Source organism: Taudactylus pleione, unplaced genomic scaffold, assembly GCF_031769625.1.
Source record: "Taudactylus pleione unplaced genomic scaffold, aTauple2 ptg000202l, whole genome shotgun sequence".
Classification (NCBI taxonomy): domain Eukaryota; kingdom Metazoa; phylum Chordata; class Amphibia; order Anura; family Myobatrachidae; genus Taudactylus; species Taudactylus pleione.
Window position 1 is genome coordinate 9709119 of NW_028284604.1, and position 22525 is coordinate 9731643.

The window sequence follows — 22525 nt, forward strand, 5'->3', positions numbered from 1 at the left end:
ATACTTGTTCAGATGTGAGTGTGTGTGCAAGTGAAGTGTGTCTGTTGGCTGTGATGTTACTGTCATTCCCTCCAGAGCTAGTATACTGACAGCCATTAGTTTTTCGCTCTGGGCTTCTCTCTTCTTGGAGATGTTTTTATCATGTTCGATGGCGGTTTCTATGAGGCTGTCTATTGTGAGTCCCAGCCAACCAGGCTGTGAGGTCTGAACCCAGGTTTTTAAACCCTCCTTCAGACCGTCCACGAGTATCGTGACTATCATTCCCCTGTGGTGAGTGCTATCTTTAATATCCTCTATCCCAGTGTACTGGGTGATAGCCTGCAGAGCCCAGTCGCAATAATCTTCTGCAGTTTCACTCTCCTTCTGCTTAACGGTGAAAATTTTGTTCCAGTTAACTACTACTGGAAAATATATACCCAATTGAGTTACAAAGCGGGAAATGCTACCTTGGTTTACTTGGTCTGTTAAGGGAACGTCACCATCCAATACACAATCCGTGATAAATTTTGTCACGTCGGTATTGCGTGGTAGACTGGCCCTTAACACCAGACGCCAATCTTTATTAGTGGGTTCATGTGAACTACCCAAATTTCTCAAAAATGTTTGACATTTGGCTAATTCCTTTATGGGTTCGGGGAAATCATTTATGATGGAATTTAGTTCTGCTCTTGTCCAAGGACAATGCATTACTACTTCCCTCATGGGCACTATACCGTTCGCATCTGCATTTCCATTTGGAACAGTTATTGGGCCTGATTCAGAGCCGGACGCAATTAGCGCTCGCTCTTCCAGAAAATAGGGGTGGCTATTCAAATGAACCGTTCGCTCTTTGCGGTCTGTTCACGCCTCTAGGTCTGAACGAGCGAACAAAACTTGCGGTCATTTTTTTTTAAAATACGCCCCCTGGCCGCTCGCATCCTACATCATGTCCGCTATTTATTAGATTAATCGAGTACATCGACCGGCGTATGAACTGCTCGCAATTCTTGTGGTTGGTTTTTGCTACCACAATCTTGCGAGCAGTACTGGCTGTAAAATAACCCAGTGACGTGGTCAATGACGCTCCTGTATTAATTATACACACCCTTAAAACACCCGTTTTGACCTTTAAGCACGCCTGTGTTCGGATCTCCACTCCCCGTTTTCAAGCACCTTTCCGTTACCACCCACATACGCCTCCTCCTGTCACTCAAAATAGCAGGCATTCGCTTTAGCGAACAAACGAATTTCGGCCGCACTGACTGGTTCGCGCATGCGTATAATGATCCGTATGCATGCGCAGTTGGGCAAACATCGCTCGGAGCGAACGAGCGGCTGCTTACGAGCGGCTCTGAATCAGGCCCATTGTCCGAATGGGATGCAGACCAGTAGCGCTGCTACCTTTGACCTGCTTACCTGGCTGGGGGTTTAGTCTGCTGCTGCTGCATATGGTATGAACAACTTCCTCTACGGGTGCATAGGGCATTAACGCTTCCCTTGCTGTTATCAATGGAGATGGCAGCACCACTCGTGATTGTGGTGATGCCGCATTTGTACAGCATGGGAAATGGCAGACATTACAATAGGCTCATCATCCACATCATGAACATGTTCTTTATAGTTGCTTAAGAGAGGGTACAAGTTGCTTGTTACATTTGTATGGGTATTTTTGGTACTGCTGGCAATACCCTCCACGACGCTACCTTGCCACACGGGCGCGCCATTTTGCGGCTCGCCCGTATTGCAATTTAGCGCCGCGGATGTATTTTCTGTCAATGTGCTCACGACGCTAGTTTGCGTCGTTTGCACATTTTTAAGCCATGCATCCCCTTCATGCTGCCATAGTTTTAAACATTCAAAATATTTAACCTTTTTCTCTCGGGAGCACATTAGACCGATGTGATCCAGGACATTATCTAACACATTTTTATCAAAACTACCAATTCTGGGAAACGGTCTAACACTCTTCCTCGTCATATTAAACCATAAATCACAATACCTTATTGCATAAGTACCGTACTTAGTATGCATAATACGACGGGCCGATCCGATCAGCGCCTCCATTAGCAGCACATCATTGTCTAACATCTCTACTGTTTGCGCGGCTCCCATTCTGAGACAAAATCCTACGCTTTCCAATAAAGATTTAAACTGGTGAAAGACAATCAAGATACTTTCACTTACCTGTGGACAATTTAAGTCGGCGGTGCCCACACACCTGGATAAGATTTGAAAAAGGCAACTTCCACACCCGGATAAGATTTAGTAAGGCAACTTCCACACCTATGGGAGTTTATATGTCGGCTACTCCCACGCACCTCTCTACAACAAAGACAACATGTACACCTGCTACTGTGTATAGAACGGTAAAGCTGCTTACCGAGCGACTAGCACTTAGCCCTTAAAAGTCATACGGTACCTTTAACTGTAGGGAACAAGTTACCCCTACCAACAAAAACACTCACTGTTACACACTTTTTCCTGCGCAGAAAAATACACGTTAAGATATTGGTAATAATGAAATAACAAAAAATGTAAACCTCAACGGCTTTGTTCAAACACGTGGCAGCACAACCGGAAGTATGTATACGCTATTGTGTGACCAGTCGCATACACAATAATGCGACTACCACACAACCGTATGACAACCTTTAGCTGCATACACAAAAGTGCATCTTTGCTATGCACAAACCTGCGACTTAGCCACGTACTCAGTACTGCGGCACCCCTTTAAACAAACTTTTTCCTCTCTTGTCCCTGGATTCTAGTCAGCTTCCTTGATTCACACGGAGACGGATAGTGATCTTTCCGCACAAAGCGGTTGCAGGCAGACCCTGCATGTGGCCACTCCACCCTTTGCTGAAATATCGATAGCCGTATGTACCGTGTGAGCAGGTAAGTGACTTCACTATGAGCCCCCAACTAATGATACTGGATCAGAACCTCTATACACTTCTTCCTATACCTTCTGATAACCTGCCTATACCTTCTAAGGATGATGCTAATTTGCGTACGCAGTCATACAGTAAATAAAGCCTTAGACCTGGAATCTGTGGTTCCAAAGCACAAGTATTATTCAAGTAAAAGTTCAGATAGTTACACGCAATTGATCCAGACACAATTTAGGCGCAAAAGGAATTATACAAACCCAAGTACAGTATACATACGCAGCGCTTCTGGTACCAGGTGTTAGGCTTCAGCAAGAAACCCCTCGTCTATCAGCATGCAGCACGAAGACAAAAACCCAGTGTTTGAGCACACATATTTATACCCCCCCAGGGATAGACAAAACAATAGAGACGTTTGTTGCTGATGCTATTGGTTCCCAAGGGGGATCTATCTGTTACGGAGCATTTAACAGGCTGGTTCAAATAGACTCTCCCTGCCTCTAACAGTTGGGGTTTCTCCCTTCCCGCCCCCTGTAACATCCTAACAGTTAATACATTTTGTTGCTTGAAGTCTCTGCGATCCATAACTCGAGAATGCATGATGCGATCTCCACACCGATAACACCAGAATACTGTGGAAAGTGTACGCATCAGTACGAAACCAAACACGGCTTGTTTAGCATGTATAAAACCTTAGTTATCAAATATCTTTATTTCACAGCGTTTATATTAACTGAGCCAACTTAAATCGTATATCTTAAAGCTAATGGAACCTTGTAAGTGAATATGTAATGTGTGAGTGTACGGGGCTTGATATGAAGACGCTAGTTAACTTGGTGTGGATGCATGCGCATTTAGCTACTAAACAGTGTTTTCATTCGGGGTCTTGTGCATTCGCTAATATGCGACTAGTTAACAGCGCTATTATGCGTATTATTGTGTATGAGAAATGATGGGAGATGCAATCGCATGGTGCTAATAGTATTATCGCCACATGTACTAAAACATGAGTTTATCTAAAATGGCACTTAGGCGGCCATTCGCAAAATGGCGTCTTGCCATCTCATTTTCAAGATGGCGTCCTGCGGCCAGTCGCAAGATGGAGTCGCCGCGATTCAATTTTAAACTGAACTTGTCTCAGCCAATTACTCAGCTTCAACAGTGGGATATGTTAGTAGAAACTGTTCAAGGTGGCACTTACTTTATCTAATGGAGAACTGCTAAGCCCTCATGCTGAGTCAAGAATTTAATGGAAGCTCACATGCCTGGCAAGGTACTAGAAGCACCCTGAGCCACCTATGATGTGTCCTGTGCACCGGCGGAACCCGGCTGAGTGCGCGGGTCAGGAGTATAAAAAGACAGCCCACCGCACTGAGTTTTGAGAGCGGCAGTGGTCAGATTTGTTAATAGTGAAGTGCGCTACTCTGCTGTCTCCACCAACAAGGCTCCACACATTTGTTCCCTTACCAAGATGGCTGCCAATACCCTAGCTGCACATTTGTAGGGGCGCAACTAGGGGGGGGCTGGAGGTGTACATGCACTGGGTGCGCCGCTGCACCTGCCACCAGTGTCCTCCAATCTGGCGCCACTGGGGGCTCCAAGCCGGACGCCCGCTGAGATTTTATTAGCAGTGGGTGCCTGGCTCCTTCCCTACAGTGCCGAGGTAGCTGGAGGCTGGAGTTCTCTCCTGAACTCCAGCTTCCGGCTCTCCCCACGGGCACTATGGGAGAGATGTCATGACATCTCTCCCATAGTTCCAAGGAGCAGCCGGGTGGACCAGACGGTGACGGACATAGGAGTGGGGTTTAAGGTAAGGACTATTTTTTTGTGTGTGTAAGCGGCACTACAGGGGCATTACCATATGGGCACTACTACAGGGGCATTACTATGGGGGCATTACCATATGGGCACTACTACAGGGACATTACTATGGGGCCATTACTATATGGGCACTACTACAGGGACATTACTATGGGGGCATTACTATATGGGCACTACTACAGGGGCATTACTAAGGGGGCATTACCATATGGGCACTACTATAGGGGCATTACTATATAGGCACTGCCACAGGGGCATTACTATATGGTAGGGGTGAGCGGGTTCGGATTTCTGAAATCCGAACCCCCCCGAGGCCCCCCGATCCGAGTCCGATCCGAGTCAGGCTCAACTTTTCCCGCCTGACTCGGATCTGAAATCGAGGCAAAACGTCATCATCCCGCCTTCCGAGTCTCGCGGGTTTTGGATCCTATATAAGGTACCCGCGTCGGCGCCATTTTTTCACTCGGCTGTGGACAGTGAAGAGGGAGGGTGGGAGTTAGGGCTGGCTGGGCTGTGTAGTGTAGTGTAGTGTAGTGCTGCTGTTGTCCACTACTTCAAAGTCCATAGGGGCTGGCTGTGTTGTGCTGTGCTGCTGTTGTTAATAGGGGCTGTGTCCACTACTTCAAAGTCCATAGGGGCTGGCTGGACTGTGTTGTGCAGTCAGTTCTCCATAGGGGCTGTGTCCACTCCAAAGTCCTGTGCAGTGTCCCAGTCCTAAAGGGGTGCTGTAGTGTTGTCCAGGGGGTGCTCTGTCCATCAGGGGTGCTCCCCCCAAGTGCTAAAAAAATAATATATTTTCTGTGTTTGTGAATTGTGTGCGCAGTAGCCGCACGTGCATCAACAAAGTAGTGCCAAGCGTGCGCCTGTGTCATAAATAAAGGGCCGGCTGGCTTGACCGTTAAAGGGTGCTGTAACCCCCAAAGTACACTCCAGTCCAAACCAAAAAAAAAATTATTTTCGGTGTTTGTGAATTGTGTGCGCAGTAGCCGCACGTGCATCATCAAAGTAGTGCCAAGCGTGCGCCTGTGTCATAAGTAAAGGGCCGGCTGGCTTGACCGTTAAAGGGTGCTGTAACCCCCAAAGTACACTCCAGTCCAAACCAAAAAAATATATATTTTCTGTGTTTGTGAATTGTGTGCGTAGTAGCCGCACGTGCATCAACAAAGTAGTGCCAAGCGTGCGCCTGTGTCATAAGTAAAGGGCCGGCCGGCTTGACCGTTAAAGGGTGCTGTAACCCCCAAAGTACACTCCAGTCCAAACCAAAAAAATATATATTTTCTGTGTTTGTGAATTGTGTGCGCAGTAGCCGCACGTGCATCAACAAAGTAGTGCCAAGCGTGCGCCTGTGTCATAAGTAAAGGGCCGGCTGGCTTGACCATTAAAGGGTGCTGTAACCCCGAAAGTACACTCCAGTCCAAACCAAAAAAAAAATTATTTTCTGTGTTTGTGAATTGTGTGCGCAGTAGCCGCACGTGCATCAACAAAGTAGTGCCAAGCGTGCGCCTGTGTCATAAGTAAAGGGCCGGCTGGCTTGACCGTTAAAGGGTGCTGTAACCCCCAAAGTACACTCCAGTCCAAACCAAAAAAATATATATTTTCTATGTTTGTGAATTGTGTGCGCAGTAGCCGCACGTGCATCAACAAAGTAGTGCCAAGCGTGTGCCTGTGTCATAAGTAAAGGGCCGGCTGGCTTGACCGTTAAAGGGTGCTGTAAACCCCAAAGTACACTCCAGTCCAAACCAAAAAAAAATATATTTTCTATGTTTGTGAATTGTGTGCGCAGTAGCCGCACGTGCATCAACAAAGTAGTGCCAAGCGTGCGCCTGTGTCATAAGTAAAGGGCTGGCTGGCTTGACCGTTAAAGGGTGCTGTAACCCCCAAAGTACACTCCAGTCCAAACCAAAAAAATATATATTTTCTGTGTTTGTGAATTGTGTGCGCAGTAGCCGCACGTGCATCAACAGAGTAGTGCCAAGCGTGTGCCTGTGTCATAAGTAAAGGGCCGGCTGGCTTGACCGTTAAAGGTTGCTGTAACCCCCAAAGTACACTCCAGTCCAAACCAAAAAATATATATTTTCTGTGTTTGTGAATTGTGTGCGCAGTAGCCGCACGTGCATCAACAAAGTAGTGCCAAGCGTGCGCCTGTGCCATAAGTAAAGGGCCGGCTGGCTTGACCGTTAAAGGGTGCTGTAACCCCCAAAGTACACTCCAGTCCAAACCAAAAAAAAAATAATTTTCTGTGTTTGTGAATTGTGTGCGCAGTAGCCGCACGTGCATCAACAAAGTAGTGCCAAGCGTGCGCCTGTGTCCCATAAGTAAAGAGCCGGCTGGCTCATTTCTTAAAGGGTGGTGTAACCCACAAAGTGCACTGCTCTCCAGCAAAAATAATAAAATATTTTCTGTGTTTGTGTGCGCTTTAGCCGCATGTATATATCAATATAACATAAATGGAGGACCAAACTTTCTCCGATAAAAATAAAATAGGGAAAGATCAAGAACCACTTCCTTCAAGTGCTATTGCTGCTGCTGGGAGTTGTTCATCATCCCAGAGAGGAAGTAGGAACATCACTACTTTTACTAAACAATTGACCCTCCAACAGTCCCTAGCGATGAGGATGAAGTATGACAGCAGTCATCCTGAAGCAAAACGTATAACTGAGGCCTTGACTGCTATGTTGGTGTTAGACGTGCGTCCGGTATCCGCCATTAGTGCAGTGGGATTTAGACAATTGATGGAGGTAGTGTGTCCCCGGTTCCAAATCCCATCTAGATTCCACCTGCATCCTCAAAGCAGCAGCGACAAGCGTGCGTCTGTCTGTTAAAGGGTGGTGACACCCTCAAAGTGCGCTACACAAACAATAAAAATATTGTTCTTTTATTATCGGTCATTGTGAAATGTGTGGGCTGTAGCGCACTTGCATCCTTAAAGTAGCAGCGACAAGCATGCGTCTGTCTGTTAAAGGGTGGTGACACCCTCAAAGTGTGCTACACAAACAATTAAAATATTGTTCTTTTTTTTCTGTCTTTGTGAAATGTGTGGGCTGTAGCCGCACTTGCATCCTCAAAGCAGCAGCGACAAGTCTGCGTCTGTCTGTTAAAGGGTGGTGACACCCTCAAAGTGTGCTACACAAACAATAAAAATATTGTTCTTTTTTTTCTGTCTTTGTGAATTGTGTGGGCTGTAGCCGCACTTGCATCAACAAAGTAGTGCCAAGCGTGCGCCTGTGTCCCATAAGTAAAGAGCCGGCTGGCTCATTTCTTAAAGGGTGGTGTAACCCACAAAGTGCACTGCTCTCCAGCAAAAATAATAAAATATTTTCTGTGTTTGTGTGCGCTTTAGCCGCATGTATATATCAATATAACATAAATGGAGGACCAAACTTTCTCCGATAAAAATAAAATAGGGAAAGATCAAGAACCACTTCCTTCAAGTGCTATTGCTGCTGCTGGGAGTTGTTCATCATCCCAGAGAGGAAGTAGGAACATCACTACTTTTACTAAACAATTGACCCTCCAACAGTCCCTAGCGATGAGGATGAAGTATGACAGCAGTCATCCTGAAGCAAAACGTATAACTGAGGCCTTGACTGCTATGTTGGTGTTAGACGTGCGTCCGGTATCCGCCATTAGTGCAGTGGGATTTAGACAATTGATGGAGGTAGTGTGTCCCCGGTTCCAAATCCCATCTAGATTCCACCTGCATCCTCAAAGCAGCAGCGACAAGCGTGCGTCTGTCTGTTAAAGGGTGGTGACACCCTCAAAGTGCGCTACACAAACAATAAAAATATTGTTCTTTTATTATCGGTCATTGTGAAATGTGTGGGCTGTAGCGCACTTGCATCCTTAAAGTAGCAGCGACAAGCATGCGTCTGTCTGTTAAAGGGTGGTGACACCCTCAAAGTGTGCTACACAAACAATTAAAATATTGTTCTTTTTTTTCTGTCTTTGTGAAATGTGTGGGCTGTAGCCGCACTTGCATCCTCAAAGCAGCAGCGACAAGTCTGCGTCTGTCTGTTAAAGGGTGGTGACACCCTCAAAGTGTGCTACACAAACAATAAAAATATTGTTCTTTTTTTTCTGTCTTTGTGAATTGTGTGGGCTGTAGCCGCACTTGCATCCTCAAAGCAGCAGCGACAAGCGTGCGTCTGTCTGTTAAAGGGTGGTGAAACCCTCAAAGTGCTCCAAAAAATAAAAAACTATTTTTTTAATGTGTTTGTGACTTGTGTGCGATGTAGCCGCACGTGCATCAACATAGTAGCAGCGCCAAGCATGCGCCTGTGCCATAAGTCAAGGGCTGGTTTGGACATCTGGTCCGGACTGAAGGACGTGCCAACAATTTCTGACAAGTCTACTGTCACTGCATATGATACTGTCCTCAAAGCAGCAGCGACAAGCGTGCGTCTGTCTGTTAAAGGGTGGTGACACCCTCAAAGTGTGCTACACAAACAATAAAAATATTCTTCTTTTTTCTGTCTTTGTGAATTGTGTGGGCTGTAGCCGCACCTGCATCCTTAAAGCAGCAGCGACAAGCGTGCGTCTGTCTGTTAAAGGGTGGTGACACCCTCAAAGTGTGCTACACAAACAATTAAAATATTGTTCTTTTTTTTCTGTCTTTGTGAAATGTGTGGGCTGTAGCCGCACCTGCATCCTTAAAGCAGCAGCGACAAGCGTGCGTCTGTCTGTTAAAGGGTGGTGACACCCTCAAAGTGTGCTACACAAACAATAAAAATATTCTTCTTCTTTTTTCTGTCTTTGTGAATTGTGTGGGCTGTAGCCGCACTTGCATCCTCAAAGCAGCAGCGACAAGCGTGCGTCTGTCTGTTAAAGAGTGGTATAACCCTCAAAGTGCGCTCCACAAACAATAAAAATATTCTTTTTTTTTTTCTGTCTTTGTGAATTGTGTGGGCTGTAGCCGCACTTGCATCCTCAAAGCAGCAGCAACAAGCGTGCGTCTGTCTGTTAAAGGATTACATCGGTGACAGCATCCAAGTAGGCATGTCAGACAGTCCGTACCTGTACTGGCAGTAAAAAGAAGTAACTTGGAGGTCCCTGTACAAACTGGCTCTATTTTACCTGAGTTGCCCCCCCTCCAGTGTGTACTCCGAAAGAGTGTTTTGTGCAGCCGGGAACCTTGTCAGCGAAAGGCGTAGGAGGTTGCTTCCACAAAATGTGGAGAAGATGATGTTCATAAAATGAATTATCAACTCTTCCAGGGAGACCAGCCTCCAGAACGTACAGAGGGACCTGTGGTTCCAGCGGGGACGAATTAATACTCTGTGAGGATGAGGATGTACACACTGAAGAGGGTGAGGAATCGGTGGATGAGGAGGATGAGGATGACATCTTGCCTCCGTAGAGCCAGTTTGTGCAGGGACAGATTAATTGCCAGCTTGTTTTGTGGGGGCCCAAACGAACCAATCATTTCAGCCACAGTTGTGTGGCAGACCCTGGCGCTGAAATGATTGGTTTGTTAAAGTGTGCATGTCCTGTTTATACAACATAAGGGTGGGTGGGAGGGCCCAAGGACAATTCCATCTTGCACCTCTTTTTTTTCTTTGCATTATGTACATTTTGGGGCCTAGTTTTTCAAACTGCCATCCTGTCTGCCACTGCAGTTTCACACCTAGATGGGTCACGTGTTTGTGCCGCCCACTCGTGTCGCTTAGCATAGTCATCCAGCTACCTCGGTGCAACCTTTTGGACATAAAAACACTATTGTGAGGTGTGAGGTGTTCAGAATAGACTGGAAATGAGTGGAAATTAAGGTTATTGAGGTTAATAATAGCATAGGAGCAGAAAAACCTACAAATTCTGTGATTTTAGCTGTTTTTATGCTTTTTTTCAAAAAAATACAGATCCAAAACACAAAACCCAGAACCCAAAACACGGAAGGGTGGTTTTGGCAAAACCAATCCAGATCCAAAACACGAAGAAAGATCCAGATCCAAAACCAAAACACAAAACACGAAAAGTGGCCGGGGCACACCCCTACTATATTGGTACTACTACAGGGACATTACTATGGGGCATTACTATATGGGCACTACTACAGGGGCATTACTATTGGGGGATTACCATATGGGCACTACTACAGGGGCATTACTATATGGACAATACTACAGGGGCATTACTATGGCTGCATTACTATTTGGGCACTATTACAGGGGCATTACCTCAGAGGCCACTACTATAGGTGCACTGCTGAAGGGGGCATTACTATAGGGGCACAGCTGCAGAGGGCTTACTATGGGAAAATTACCAGGGGGGGTGCCAAGTTACTGTCTTGTCTTGGGTGACAAAAATCCTAGTTTCGGCCCTGACTTACGCGATGCCATCATACAAAAATGCAGGTGCACACTCCAAGCACTAAGAATTCTGATGATAAAAACATTTATAATAAACTCTAATAATTAACATGTAGTTTAAATAAGGTTTTTGGTACAAAAAATGTTAGCCCACCTATCACGTCAAAGTGAACCTCATTAGGTGGGTCCCTAACATCCCTAATACTGACACATTATATAAATGTATCCAGGAATTACCTATAAAAGTGACAGTTCCAACGTGTAGATTGCAATGCAAGGACCTATACTAATTAAAATCAGCTGGCGCAGGTGGGAGGGGTGCTAATCCAGTAGGATTCTCACCTTCAAGTGTACATTAAATACACACATACAGAGGAAAGTGTGTGTGTGCAGGGGCTAGACTGCACACCCTCATTTTAAACTTAATAAGAACCTTTTTTAACCTACATGTTAATTGTTATAATTATTCTAAATTAGATGGGATACCCGCCATTGCCTGGGTTGGAGACTGGACCCTAAAGTAGGCCCGCAGCCTTTATTTGCTTATATTGTCCTTGCCTATAACCACATTCCATTGATCCTGAAAAGGACCACACTGTTTACTAACATGCATGAAAACAGTGGCATAACTACCATGGGTGCAAGGAGTGTGGCTGCTATGGTGCCTGAGCTGCCTCTGTGGCCCACCACTCACCCTGTGCCCAGTCATGCACACAAGGAGGGCCGGTCCAGTCAGGGCCATTGAGGGGGGCCCAGGTGTCAGCAATGTCGATTTGTTGCCTGCCTGCTAGCTGACTACAACTGGCACACTGGCAGGCAGTCATGGATAGACAGTGCCACTGGTTGCGAGGCAATCAGAGCTCGCAGACCGGCAGCCAATCAGCATTGGCTTGCAACCGCCGCTAGATTCAAATTGTGCCGGCTCTGTCTGTCCATGTCTGCTGCTGCCTGCTGGTGCACCAGCTGTAGTTAGCTGGTGGCCCAGCCCCAAATCCATACATGTCGGCTGCTGATGGCACAAAGGGGGAGGCTAGAGGCTGCTGGAGGGACACAGGCAGGTGAGTTTTTGGGGAGGTCATAATGTGTAAGGGGCACTACTATTGTGAAGAATAATGTGTTATATAGGGAACTACTACTATATGGCATAATCTGTAAAGGGAATTACTGTGTGGTATAATGTGTAAGGGGCATTACTGTGTAGTGTAAGAGGCATCACAGTGTGGCATAATGTATAAAGGGCACTACTACTGCGTGGCATAATGTGTATAAGGGGTACTACTGTGTGACATACCTTGAATGGGCTCTGTGTGGCATAACATGATTGGGATCTGTGTGGGGGCAAATCTATGTGTTTTTTTTTTTACCTCTGGGGGCTTTTAAGATCTTGCTATGTGGGCCACAAAGTTGCAATTTTGCCCTTGCATACACAGAGGCTCTGGATTTAATATGAACTTGCATGAGTCATCAAGTTTGCTCAGACTAGTTAAAAGGATACTTCTGTAGCTTTCGTACAGGTTTATGGCAGACTGACAATTTCCACTTGAAGCAGCCCCGGGACCTGTGTAATTTAAAAGTGTCCCCATCTTTAAGGATTGCGTGACGGTGTGTGGCCCTGACGAAGTTCAAACCTAGGCAAAAACCTAATCCTGGTCAAACTACACCACCATACCAAATTTGGTGGAGCTAGGTCCAAAACTCTAGCTGTGCATAGAGGACAAAAAGATGGATAGACAGACATGCTTTCTCGCTTATTATATAGATGTTTGATTATCAGTATTCTTAGTTCTTAGAATGTGCAACTGCATTTTCTTTTTACTGCATAGTACTACAAGTCTCAGCATGGTAGCATCTCTTATTATATTTAAAATTAGGGCCCCCTTTTCTAAACCACTCACTGTCGCTGCACCCAACGCCAGTATCATGGCAATCATGCTTTGGGGCACTGGAACTGACATCACAGAACCATCCTCACATGCACAGTGCGGCTCTCGCACATGCACAAATCTGCAAACATTAGAGATGTATACAAATATCACATTCATGTACATCTTTGAATTAGGCCCATAGTACACTCCCAATAGCCAGACATCTGAGGTAATTTATCATTACAATAATAGGGGGACAAAGTATTCATTGACAATGAACTTCACAGAGGGCATGATTAAGCAAGGATCGCTATTGCGTATGCAGCTGCGACTCCTTATAGAATGCAGCTGTGAATGTATGCTAATGCCTACCACATCACATTGGGCATAGAGATGCTTACTGCTGCTTTCTCACATGACGTCTCTCCCATAGTTCTGAGGAGCAGCCTGTCGGACGGCAGTGGATGCAGGACCGGGGCTCAAGATAAGTATTGTGTTGGGGGGGGGATTGTGTGTGTGTGCGCGTGCCGCTATTACAGGGGGCATTCCTACAGGGGGCATTACTTTTGGGGGCACTACTGCAGGGGGCATTACCACTGGGTGCAACACTACAGTGGGCATTACTGCAGGGGACATTTCTATTGGGGGCATTACTACAGGGGGCATTACTGCATGGGGCATTACTACAGGGGGCATTACTATAGAGGGCATTACTGCAGGGAGCATTACAACTACAGGGGCATTACCACTGGGGGCAATACTACAGGGATCATTATTACAGAGGCATTACCACTGGGGCACTACTACAGGGAGCATTACTACAAGGGGAATTGCATAGGGGCACTGCATAAGGGGCACCACTCCTGGGGGCACTGCATAAGGGGCACCACTACTGTGGGCTCTGCATAAGGGGCACTACCACTGTGGGCACTACATAAGGGGAACTACTGCTGTGGGCACTGCATAAGGGGCACTACCACTGTAGGCACTGCATAAGAGGCACTACTTAAGGGGGGCACTGCATCAGGAGCACTACTACAGTGGGTATTGCATAAGTGGCACTACTGCTGTGGGCATTATGTGTAAGGGGCACTACTGCTGTGGGCATTGTATAAGAGGTACTACTACTTTGGGCAGTATGTGTATTAGGGGCTCTACTACTGTGGGCATTGTGTATAAGGGGAACTACTGTGGGCACTGTGTAAAAGGGGCACTACTGTGTGTTGTAACGCGAATAAGGGACACTTCTTTGTAGTGTAATGTGAGTCTGGGTCAATATGTGTGGTGTAATGTGAATAAGATTGTGCTACTGTGTGGCATAAATTGAATTGGGAATACTATTATGTGACCGCGCCCCTTTCTTTTGAGACCACGTTCCTTTTTGGGGTGCGCCTATGGCACACGCTGTCCCTTCCATGGAAAAGCGCAGAGGGTGGGGGTTGGGGTGGAGGTGAGTTCCACCAATTCTCTAGGACCACTTTAAGCACTGCATCCTGGTGTGAATAGTTATAAAGGTATTTAACTGCAACCATCAACCTAGTCCAGAACTAAGATACTGCAGAAACACTGCCTTATAGAAAAGTTATATACATACTGAATGGATAGAAACCACTGAGAAACTGGTTATAAGCATTGTTTTCACGACACCCCTAAGCTAAACATTACTTACTAAGAACTTCAGAAAAAATGTAGTTAAGTAGTAAAGTGAAGTAATTGTGCTTACCTGTCATCCTTAGGGTCAGTTATGTGGTTGTGGACAGGTTTGCACTACTGTTTGTCCACATATTTACATCACATTGACCATTAATAATATGATTTAGTGCTGGACCACCAATCTGAGGCACCCCTGCAAGTGTCCTAAGGCACCCCAGGGTGCCATGGCGCAGAGTTTGGGAACCACTGAGTTAAGTAGTTAAAACTCAATTACAAAGGAAGTGGGGATTGGTGTTAAAAGAACTACAGAACCCATTATTCTCCATATTTGTCCCTACACCTTTGCTGGATGCCTATTCCTTTCAATTAGGGATGTGCAGGCTCGGATAGGTTCGAATTTGCACGACGAGTTCGGATTTTTCCCTCCAAAAAATGGGACTCAGAAAGAGGCAAAACGTCATCTTGCATGGGCAAAAGTCCAGGAATGATGATGTTTGTCCATGCAAGATAACGTTTTGCCTCCTTCTGAGTCCCATTTTTTGGAGGGAAAAATCTGAACTCGGTGTGCAAATTCGAACCTATCCGAGCTCGGACATCTCTACTTTCAATATTTGACTACTTCATAGTAGCACATGACTTGGATTGGAGAGTCACCACTAAGGAGGCCAATCCCGGGATTGGGATGGGCAGGATCCAGGGATTTTGGCCTAAAAATGGCCGGGATTTAATCCCGGGATTGGAAGCCTCCAATCCCAATCCCAGCATTGGCCATAAATGTTTTTTTTTAAATGCCGGGCAGCACTGAGCACCTCCAGCAGAGTGCTCAGACGCTTCCCGGCTCCCCCTTCCCCCGGCTGTGCACACTGCGCAGCGTGAAGTGAGGAGAGAGGTCATGATGCGCAGCCTTGCTCTGTTTGGAGAGCCTGCCCACCCACCCTTCTACATGGCCATGCTGTAGTCACCACCCACCCGACGCCTGGTAAGACACTGTGGGGGCTGGGTGGGGGACATTTTTTTTTAAATCAGGCCAAACCCGGGTATCCCGGAAATCCCAGAGTTTTTTTCAATCCCGAATCCCCCAAAAAACGGCCCGGGATTGGCCTCCCTATTTGTTACTATTGAGAAAAATGACTGTAAGCGAATAAGCTGTTACTGTTTCAGACTAGGATAACAACACATACCAAACCCGGCTATGTAACAGACAAAAGAAACAATTGTAAGTGCATTTTCGTTGTTGCGATAGTGAACAAGCCACTTCTGTATACAATGTCTCCCTTTACTTCTGCTCTTGACTCTGTTGCTCCGGAAATCACTACTCATCCTCGCAGATCCACACTTCAACAGATACCTACAAAAATGTTCACGTATCATTGAGCGACAATGAAGGAAATCTCGCTCTAAGGCAGACTTCCTTCATTTCAAATGTATACTCTCATCTCTTTCCCTCTCTAAACAGTCCTATTTCAATAACCTCATCTCCTACCAGTCCACAAACCCCTGGCGTCTCTTCGCCACCTTCAACGCCCATGTGTGCTGACTTGGAGTTATCTTTGACTCCGCCCTTTCCTTCAAGCCACACATTCAGTACCTTTCGCTGTCCTTTTGTTTCCATCTCAAAAATATTTCTATTATCAGATTCTCTCTCACACTGGATGCTGCTAAGACCCTCATCTACTCACTGGTAATCTCCAAATTGGACTACTGTAGCATCTTCTTTTCTGGCCTCCCTGACTACCGACTCTCTCCACTCCAATCTGTTCTCAATGCTGCTTCTCGCCTCATCTTCCTCTCCAAACATACTACATCTGCCTTCCCTCTCCTACGAGCCCTACACTGCCTCCCCTTCCCCTTCAGAACCCAATTCAAGCTTCTCACACTCACTTACAAAGCCCTCACCCAATCCTCTCCCATTTACATCTCTGGCCTTATCTCCCTTCACACTCCTGCCTGCCCTCTTCACTGCAAATGAATGTAGCCTCTCCTGCCAACTGCTTACGTCCTCCTATGACCGCCTCCAAGAATTTGCTTGTGCTGCTCCCTACCTCTGGAATTCTCTACCTCTCCCTATCAGACTCTCCACCTCTTTACAAAACTACAAACGGGCTCTCAAGACCCACTTTTTCATCAAAACCATCTCTCACCATAACCTTCTGTCCCATGGTCAATGTCTTCCCCTTCTGTGTAACCCCTGTCTGTCTCCCCCTCCCCTTTAGAATGTAAGCTCTCACAAGCAGGGCCCTCTTCCCCAATGTGCTTTTCATTCCCTTACTTATACTGTTTTCTAATGCATACTCCTTACAACTGCACCTAACCTTTGATTTCTGCCACCCTGCTATTTGAGTGATAAGATCGCTGTTGCAGCAATATTTATATACCTTGTATATGTCCTGCAATGTTTTGTACTGTAAGGCACTGTTCTCTTGTTCTGCTCAACTTGTTCTGCTCACTGTTCTCTTGTTCTGCTCAACTGGTTACATTGTTAGGCCCTGCGGAACCCTTGTGGTGCCATTGAAAAGGATAATAATAAAGGATAATAATAAATAATAACAAGGAGATTACAGGACCAGACTGCAGTTTAAGAGTCAGGATTCCTTTTGAACAGACATTAGTTTATAAATATAATGTAGTTATATAAATATAATGTAGTTATACAATGTAGTTATATGTCAGTTGTAAGCATAATCTCAGTACTTAGATCATGGGTTTGATTCCCATTACGGTCCTAACTGTGTGGAGTTTGTATATTCTCCCTGTGCTTGCATGGATTTCCTCCGGGTGCTCCTCCCACATTCCAAAAATATACTCGTAGGTTAATTGGCTCCCAACAAAAGTTAACCCTAGTGTGTAAGTATGTGCGTATTCATGTGGTAGGGAATATAAATTGTAACCTGCATTGGGGCAGGGACTGTTGTGAATGGAAAAGTATTCTCTGTAAAGCACTGCGGAATATGTTTGCGATATATAAATAACTGGTAATAAATAAAATAAATTCATCCTCGACATAAGACATGTCTACATAATCATAATGTCGATGTTGACAATGTTGACATACATCAAGTGTAGACAGTGATGGAATGTCGACATGTTAGAATGTCGACATTTCATCCTGGTGGCCCCATGGTGACTTACCTGCTCCTGGCAGCTGCAGCGGCATTTCTAAGTTGCATCAGTCATGTGATCGTCACATGATAGAAATACTTACTAGAGAACCAGAGCTCCAATCCTCTGGTATTCTGGTAAGTATTTCTCCGCCATCCCTAACCCTAACTCCTTCCTCTAGTGTCTAACCACCCTCCCGCAGCCTAACCTGAAACCTTGCACCAGACCTGTTTGCATGCCAATTGCATAAGTACTGTAGGTGGAAATTGTCTAGTACAGTACACAAAAAGGAAATATGCAGTTGCACAAGTTGCATCATAGCATGAGTTGTAACTGGATTTGCTCTAACTTTCAATGAGGCCATATATGGTTGACAGAAAACATATCCTCTACTATTCATTGACAAATCTACACCACGGAATATGATGTTGACAGGCTGTGTGTTCTGGATGATTGCAATTAGCCCACAGCATCTCCACCTGCCATCCCCTTCAGCATAACCTGAATCATGGTAAGTAAAAGTTTGTTTTGTGCTCGTACAGACACTGCTTTGGCAAATTTGCTTTACTCCGTGTTTTCTTCCTGACTGTGTTGGACTGTAAACTTGATTTTTTTCAGTAGATATAAACTGGAAGTGTGGTCAGCTGAGCACAGTCTTTGCAGACTATAATGCAGGTGGACAGCTGCAGTCTCTCCGTCAGCCCAATATATGTATTCCAATAAGTGGATGTACACAGGGCCTGATTCAGACCCGGTCGCTAGATGTGGACGCTCGCTCCGAGCGTTCGCTTGCTAGCGAACGGGTCTGAATCAGGCCCACAGTACTTTGTAGAAGCAATAGGGATACTTTTTATATTACTCAAGCCTTCAGATCCATCTTGCATGCTTTATCAAATACTGAAAAAACTTAGGCAATCTCTAGTTTAAATTAGGCGCCGATGCACAACTCATACACAAAAAGAATAGATAAAATAACATCACAGTTATGCAGCATAAGAAAACAGCCTGATTTACACCCTGTCGACATAATGTATTCAACTTATTAGCCCTGTCTATGTCTCTTTGTTTTAGCTTTTCGTTCCAATATTGGGTCATTTAGCTGACTGTTTACCAGAATGGGATGTTGTGATGAAAGATGGGTGGTACTGGGTATTATTAGTTAAACCCACTAGGGACCCCTATTTGCATAGATTCAGTATAATATGACTTACAGTATTCTTCAATTACTTTAATTCCCATTATTTTGCACTGTGTTTAAAAATGTGATGAATGTTTACCTATTTACTGTAGTTCATGGGTTATATACTCTGTAAAGTTATACTTATTTTGTCCAGTCTCAGTGGTTTACATGTTAGTGCATGCAGGGATGGGGACTTTCAGTGGCCAGGAGGTACCAATCATTGCAAGGATTAAGCTAGTGGTCTATCAAAGCCTTGCCCCATACAAAGTAATATCTGATTATTGTGTCTCATGTTTACTGTATATTGACTCCCAAGACTAGCTGGAGGCCAGGGGCAAAATGGTCACATACACCAGTGCCAGACGTCCCCTAGATTAGCTAGCCTTACCCAGGGAATCAGATCCCAGTACCCAAGAGCCCAAAGGTTGTGAAGTGCCAAAGTATAAATTTAAAAATTATACTTTGTTTTACTGAACATTCATAGCAAAAACAAGCTCTCACATTATTGTTCATGGGTATGGCAGAGTGGTCAACACCCCATTATTTCCAAGGACTTCCCAGGTTTTTAATAAAACGTGGTAACATTGGATTACAGAAGACATACTAGGGTATGGGGTCCCGATCAGATATCCCGTTGGTGTACGTTGGCCAGTACTTTGACCCGGGGAGCTTGTTCTGGACCTTCCACTGGATGGATTTGGATGAAAGCATCACAGAGGGGTGGCAATTAGTCTGGATGCCTAATGGAGTTATTGGGGCCCCGGGCAGAACTTTGACCTGGGGATGCTGGGCAGTACTTTGACCCAGGGAACCTATTCTGGGCCTTCCACTGTATGGATTTTGATGAAAACTTCACAGAGGGGTGGCAATTTTTTCTGGGATGCCTAATGGAGAGGTTAAAGTCCCGGACAGATCTCACGGCAGAGTGTGCGGGGAAGAACTTTGACCCAGGGAACTTGTTCTGGGCCTTCCACTGGATGGAATACGGTGACATCACATAATAAAACTTCATAAGTTGAAGATTTAGACCCGGGTAATGCAGGATATTTCCGCTAGTATGTGTGCGTGTGTGTGTCTGTGTGTGTGTAATAAACCAGAAACAACCAAAGGAATATGGTCACTCACAGTATTCTTTCTTTAAAATCGATGAAAGGTGCTTTGCTCTTTTCTCTATCCTTCTTTCCACACAGTAGAGAGACAAGTGATCTCTTCAACCCAACCAGTAATTGACAGAATTGAGGTAAACCTATATATTTATTACATATTTCTTTAGGAAAAGACATCTCAGCAAGAGGTTTATGTGGGCAGTATATCAATGGATTGGTTGCTTTACTATAAGACACCCTAATGCAGGTAAATATTTACAGCAAGTAGTTACAGTATATAATTACAAGATGCAGTTAGATTACCGGATGCCGGTCGTCGGAATCCCGACAATATGAGCCCGAATTGGGACTAAAGATAGGCGTCGAAATGCCGACGCCAATCTTTAGCCCCACACCAAATTCCTGATAGCCGGCATCCTGAATGAAGGTAAGCAGGGACAGGATAGCGTTAGCCATGTGGGGGGGGAGGGTTCGATTTAGGCACTCCCGGGGGTACTTAGGGTTAGGCACCCCCCCTGGAATGTTAGTTAGGCTATGGGGAGGGGGGTTAGGGTTAGGCACCACAGGTGGGGAGGTTAAGGTTAGGCACCTCCCCGGGAGGGCTATGTTTATGGTGCGGGGAGAGGGGGGGCTTAGGTTTAGGCACCCTGGGGGGACTTAGGGTTAGGCACCACCCCAGGAAATATGGGGTTAGGCACCACCAAGGACGGGTTAGGGTTAGGGGGAGGAAAGGGGAGGGTTAAGTTACGCATCAGCACCAGTCGGGATTATAGCTGATCAGACTTTCGGCGTCTGTGTGAGAACCGCCGGCTAATCAGCCGTCTATATTTCATACAAATTCCTATAATTACTACATTCAATATAAATATACATTCTAGTAGTAAGCATAAATCTAACTAATGAATACAGGATGGGAAAATATTATTTTATTGAGTTTAGTTTGCATTTTTCTCACTAACAAAAAAAAAAGGATTGTGTCCTTTGGTCAGATTAGCCTTTGGTGCACAAATGTTAGCAGTTTGTGTGTCCGGGTGTTCATTAAGTTTCAACATCTATATAATAATAGAGAAATTGTGTTTATCTGTCTGTCCGTTTGTATGTTCTTTGTACTGTATAAGCCAGAGTTTTGGACCTAGCTCCACCAAATTTGGCTGGGTGGTGTAGTTTGACAAGCATTAGGTTATTGCCTAGGTTTGAACTTTGTCAGTGCCTCACATTCTCACACAAACCTTAAAAATGGAGACACTTTTAAATTACACAGGTTCCTGGGCAGGCTCCAGTGGAAATTGGCAGTCTGCCAAAAAACCTGTGAGAAAGCTACAAAAGTATAATTTTAACCTCTGTGTTTGCATTCAAGGGCATAATTAGAACTTTGTGGACCACATAGCAAATCCAAAAAGGTCCCCCCAGAAGTTAAAAAACTCATACATTTGCCCACTCTCAGAGCCCATTCATGTTATGCCACACAGACCCCATTCAGGTTATGCCACACAGAGCCCATTCAGGTTATGCCACACAGTAGTACCCCTTATACACATTATGCCACTCAGCAGTAGTGCCCCTTACACTACACAGTAATGCCCCATACACATTATACCACACATTGATGCCCTTTACAGATTATTCCACACAGTAGTAGTGCCCCAAATAACACATTATTCCACACAATAGTAGAGCCCCTTTCACATTATGGCCCACCAGTAACTCATATCCCTGTGTCCCTCCAGCAGCCTCTCACCTCTTTCTGTGTGCCATCAACAGGTGTGGATTTGGTGCCAGGCGACCAGCTAATTACAGCTGGAGCACTGGCAGGCAGCGGCAGACTTGGACAGACAGCTCCGGTACAATTTGAATCATGCGCCGTCTGAGAGCTCCGATTGCGGTGCCGTCTCTCCATGACTGCCTACCAGTGTGCCATCTGTAATCAGCTGGCAGACAGGCACCAAATCAACATTGCTGACAAGCGGGCACCACTCAACAGCCCTAAATGGACCAGGCCACCTTGTGAGCGTGATTGGGTGCAGGGGGAGGGGCAGGCCAAAGAGGCAGCTCAGGCACTACAGCAGCCACACCCACATTAGTTACGCCACTGTTTGCATTCATGTTAGCAAACAGTGGTATCCTTTTCAGGATCAATGCAATGGGCTTATAGGCGAGGACAATTTAAACAAATAAAGGCTGCAGATTCAGGGTCCAGTCTTCAACCCGGGCCATGCCGGGTATCTCAGCTAATTAATAATAACTGTTCTTCAGTATAGTGCTGTTAAACTGGGTACACACTGGAGCGATGTCGGGCCGATATGCCATTTTTTAATGACATATAATCTACATCGCTCAGTGTTTACCGGCAATTGCGCGGTACCGCGGTCGCTAGCAATGGTCACCAGGCTTGATGTGCTGCACATCAAACCTATCGATATCGCTAGCGAACAGTCAATTGTTGATGAATGATATAAGGGTGATCGTTCCATCGTTCATTAAAGTCATCCAGTGTGGACGCACAATTACTGTTCACAGGCCTTCATTCTGATGTCGGAACGAATGCCCATCGCTCCAGTGGGTGCCCAATCTAAGTTTCAGAGTTAATCCTTTTAATAGAGACTGCACTTTCTTTCTGCTGTGTTAGTCC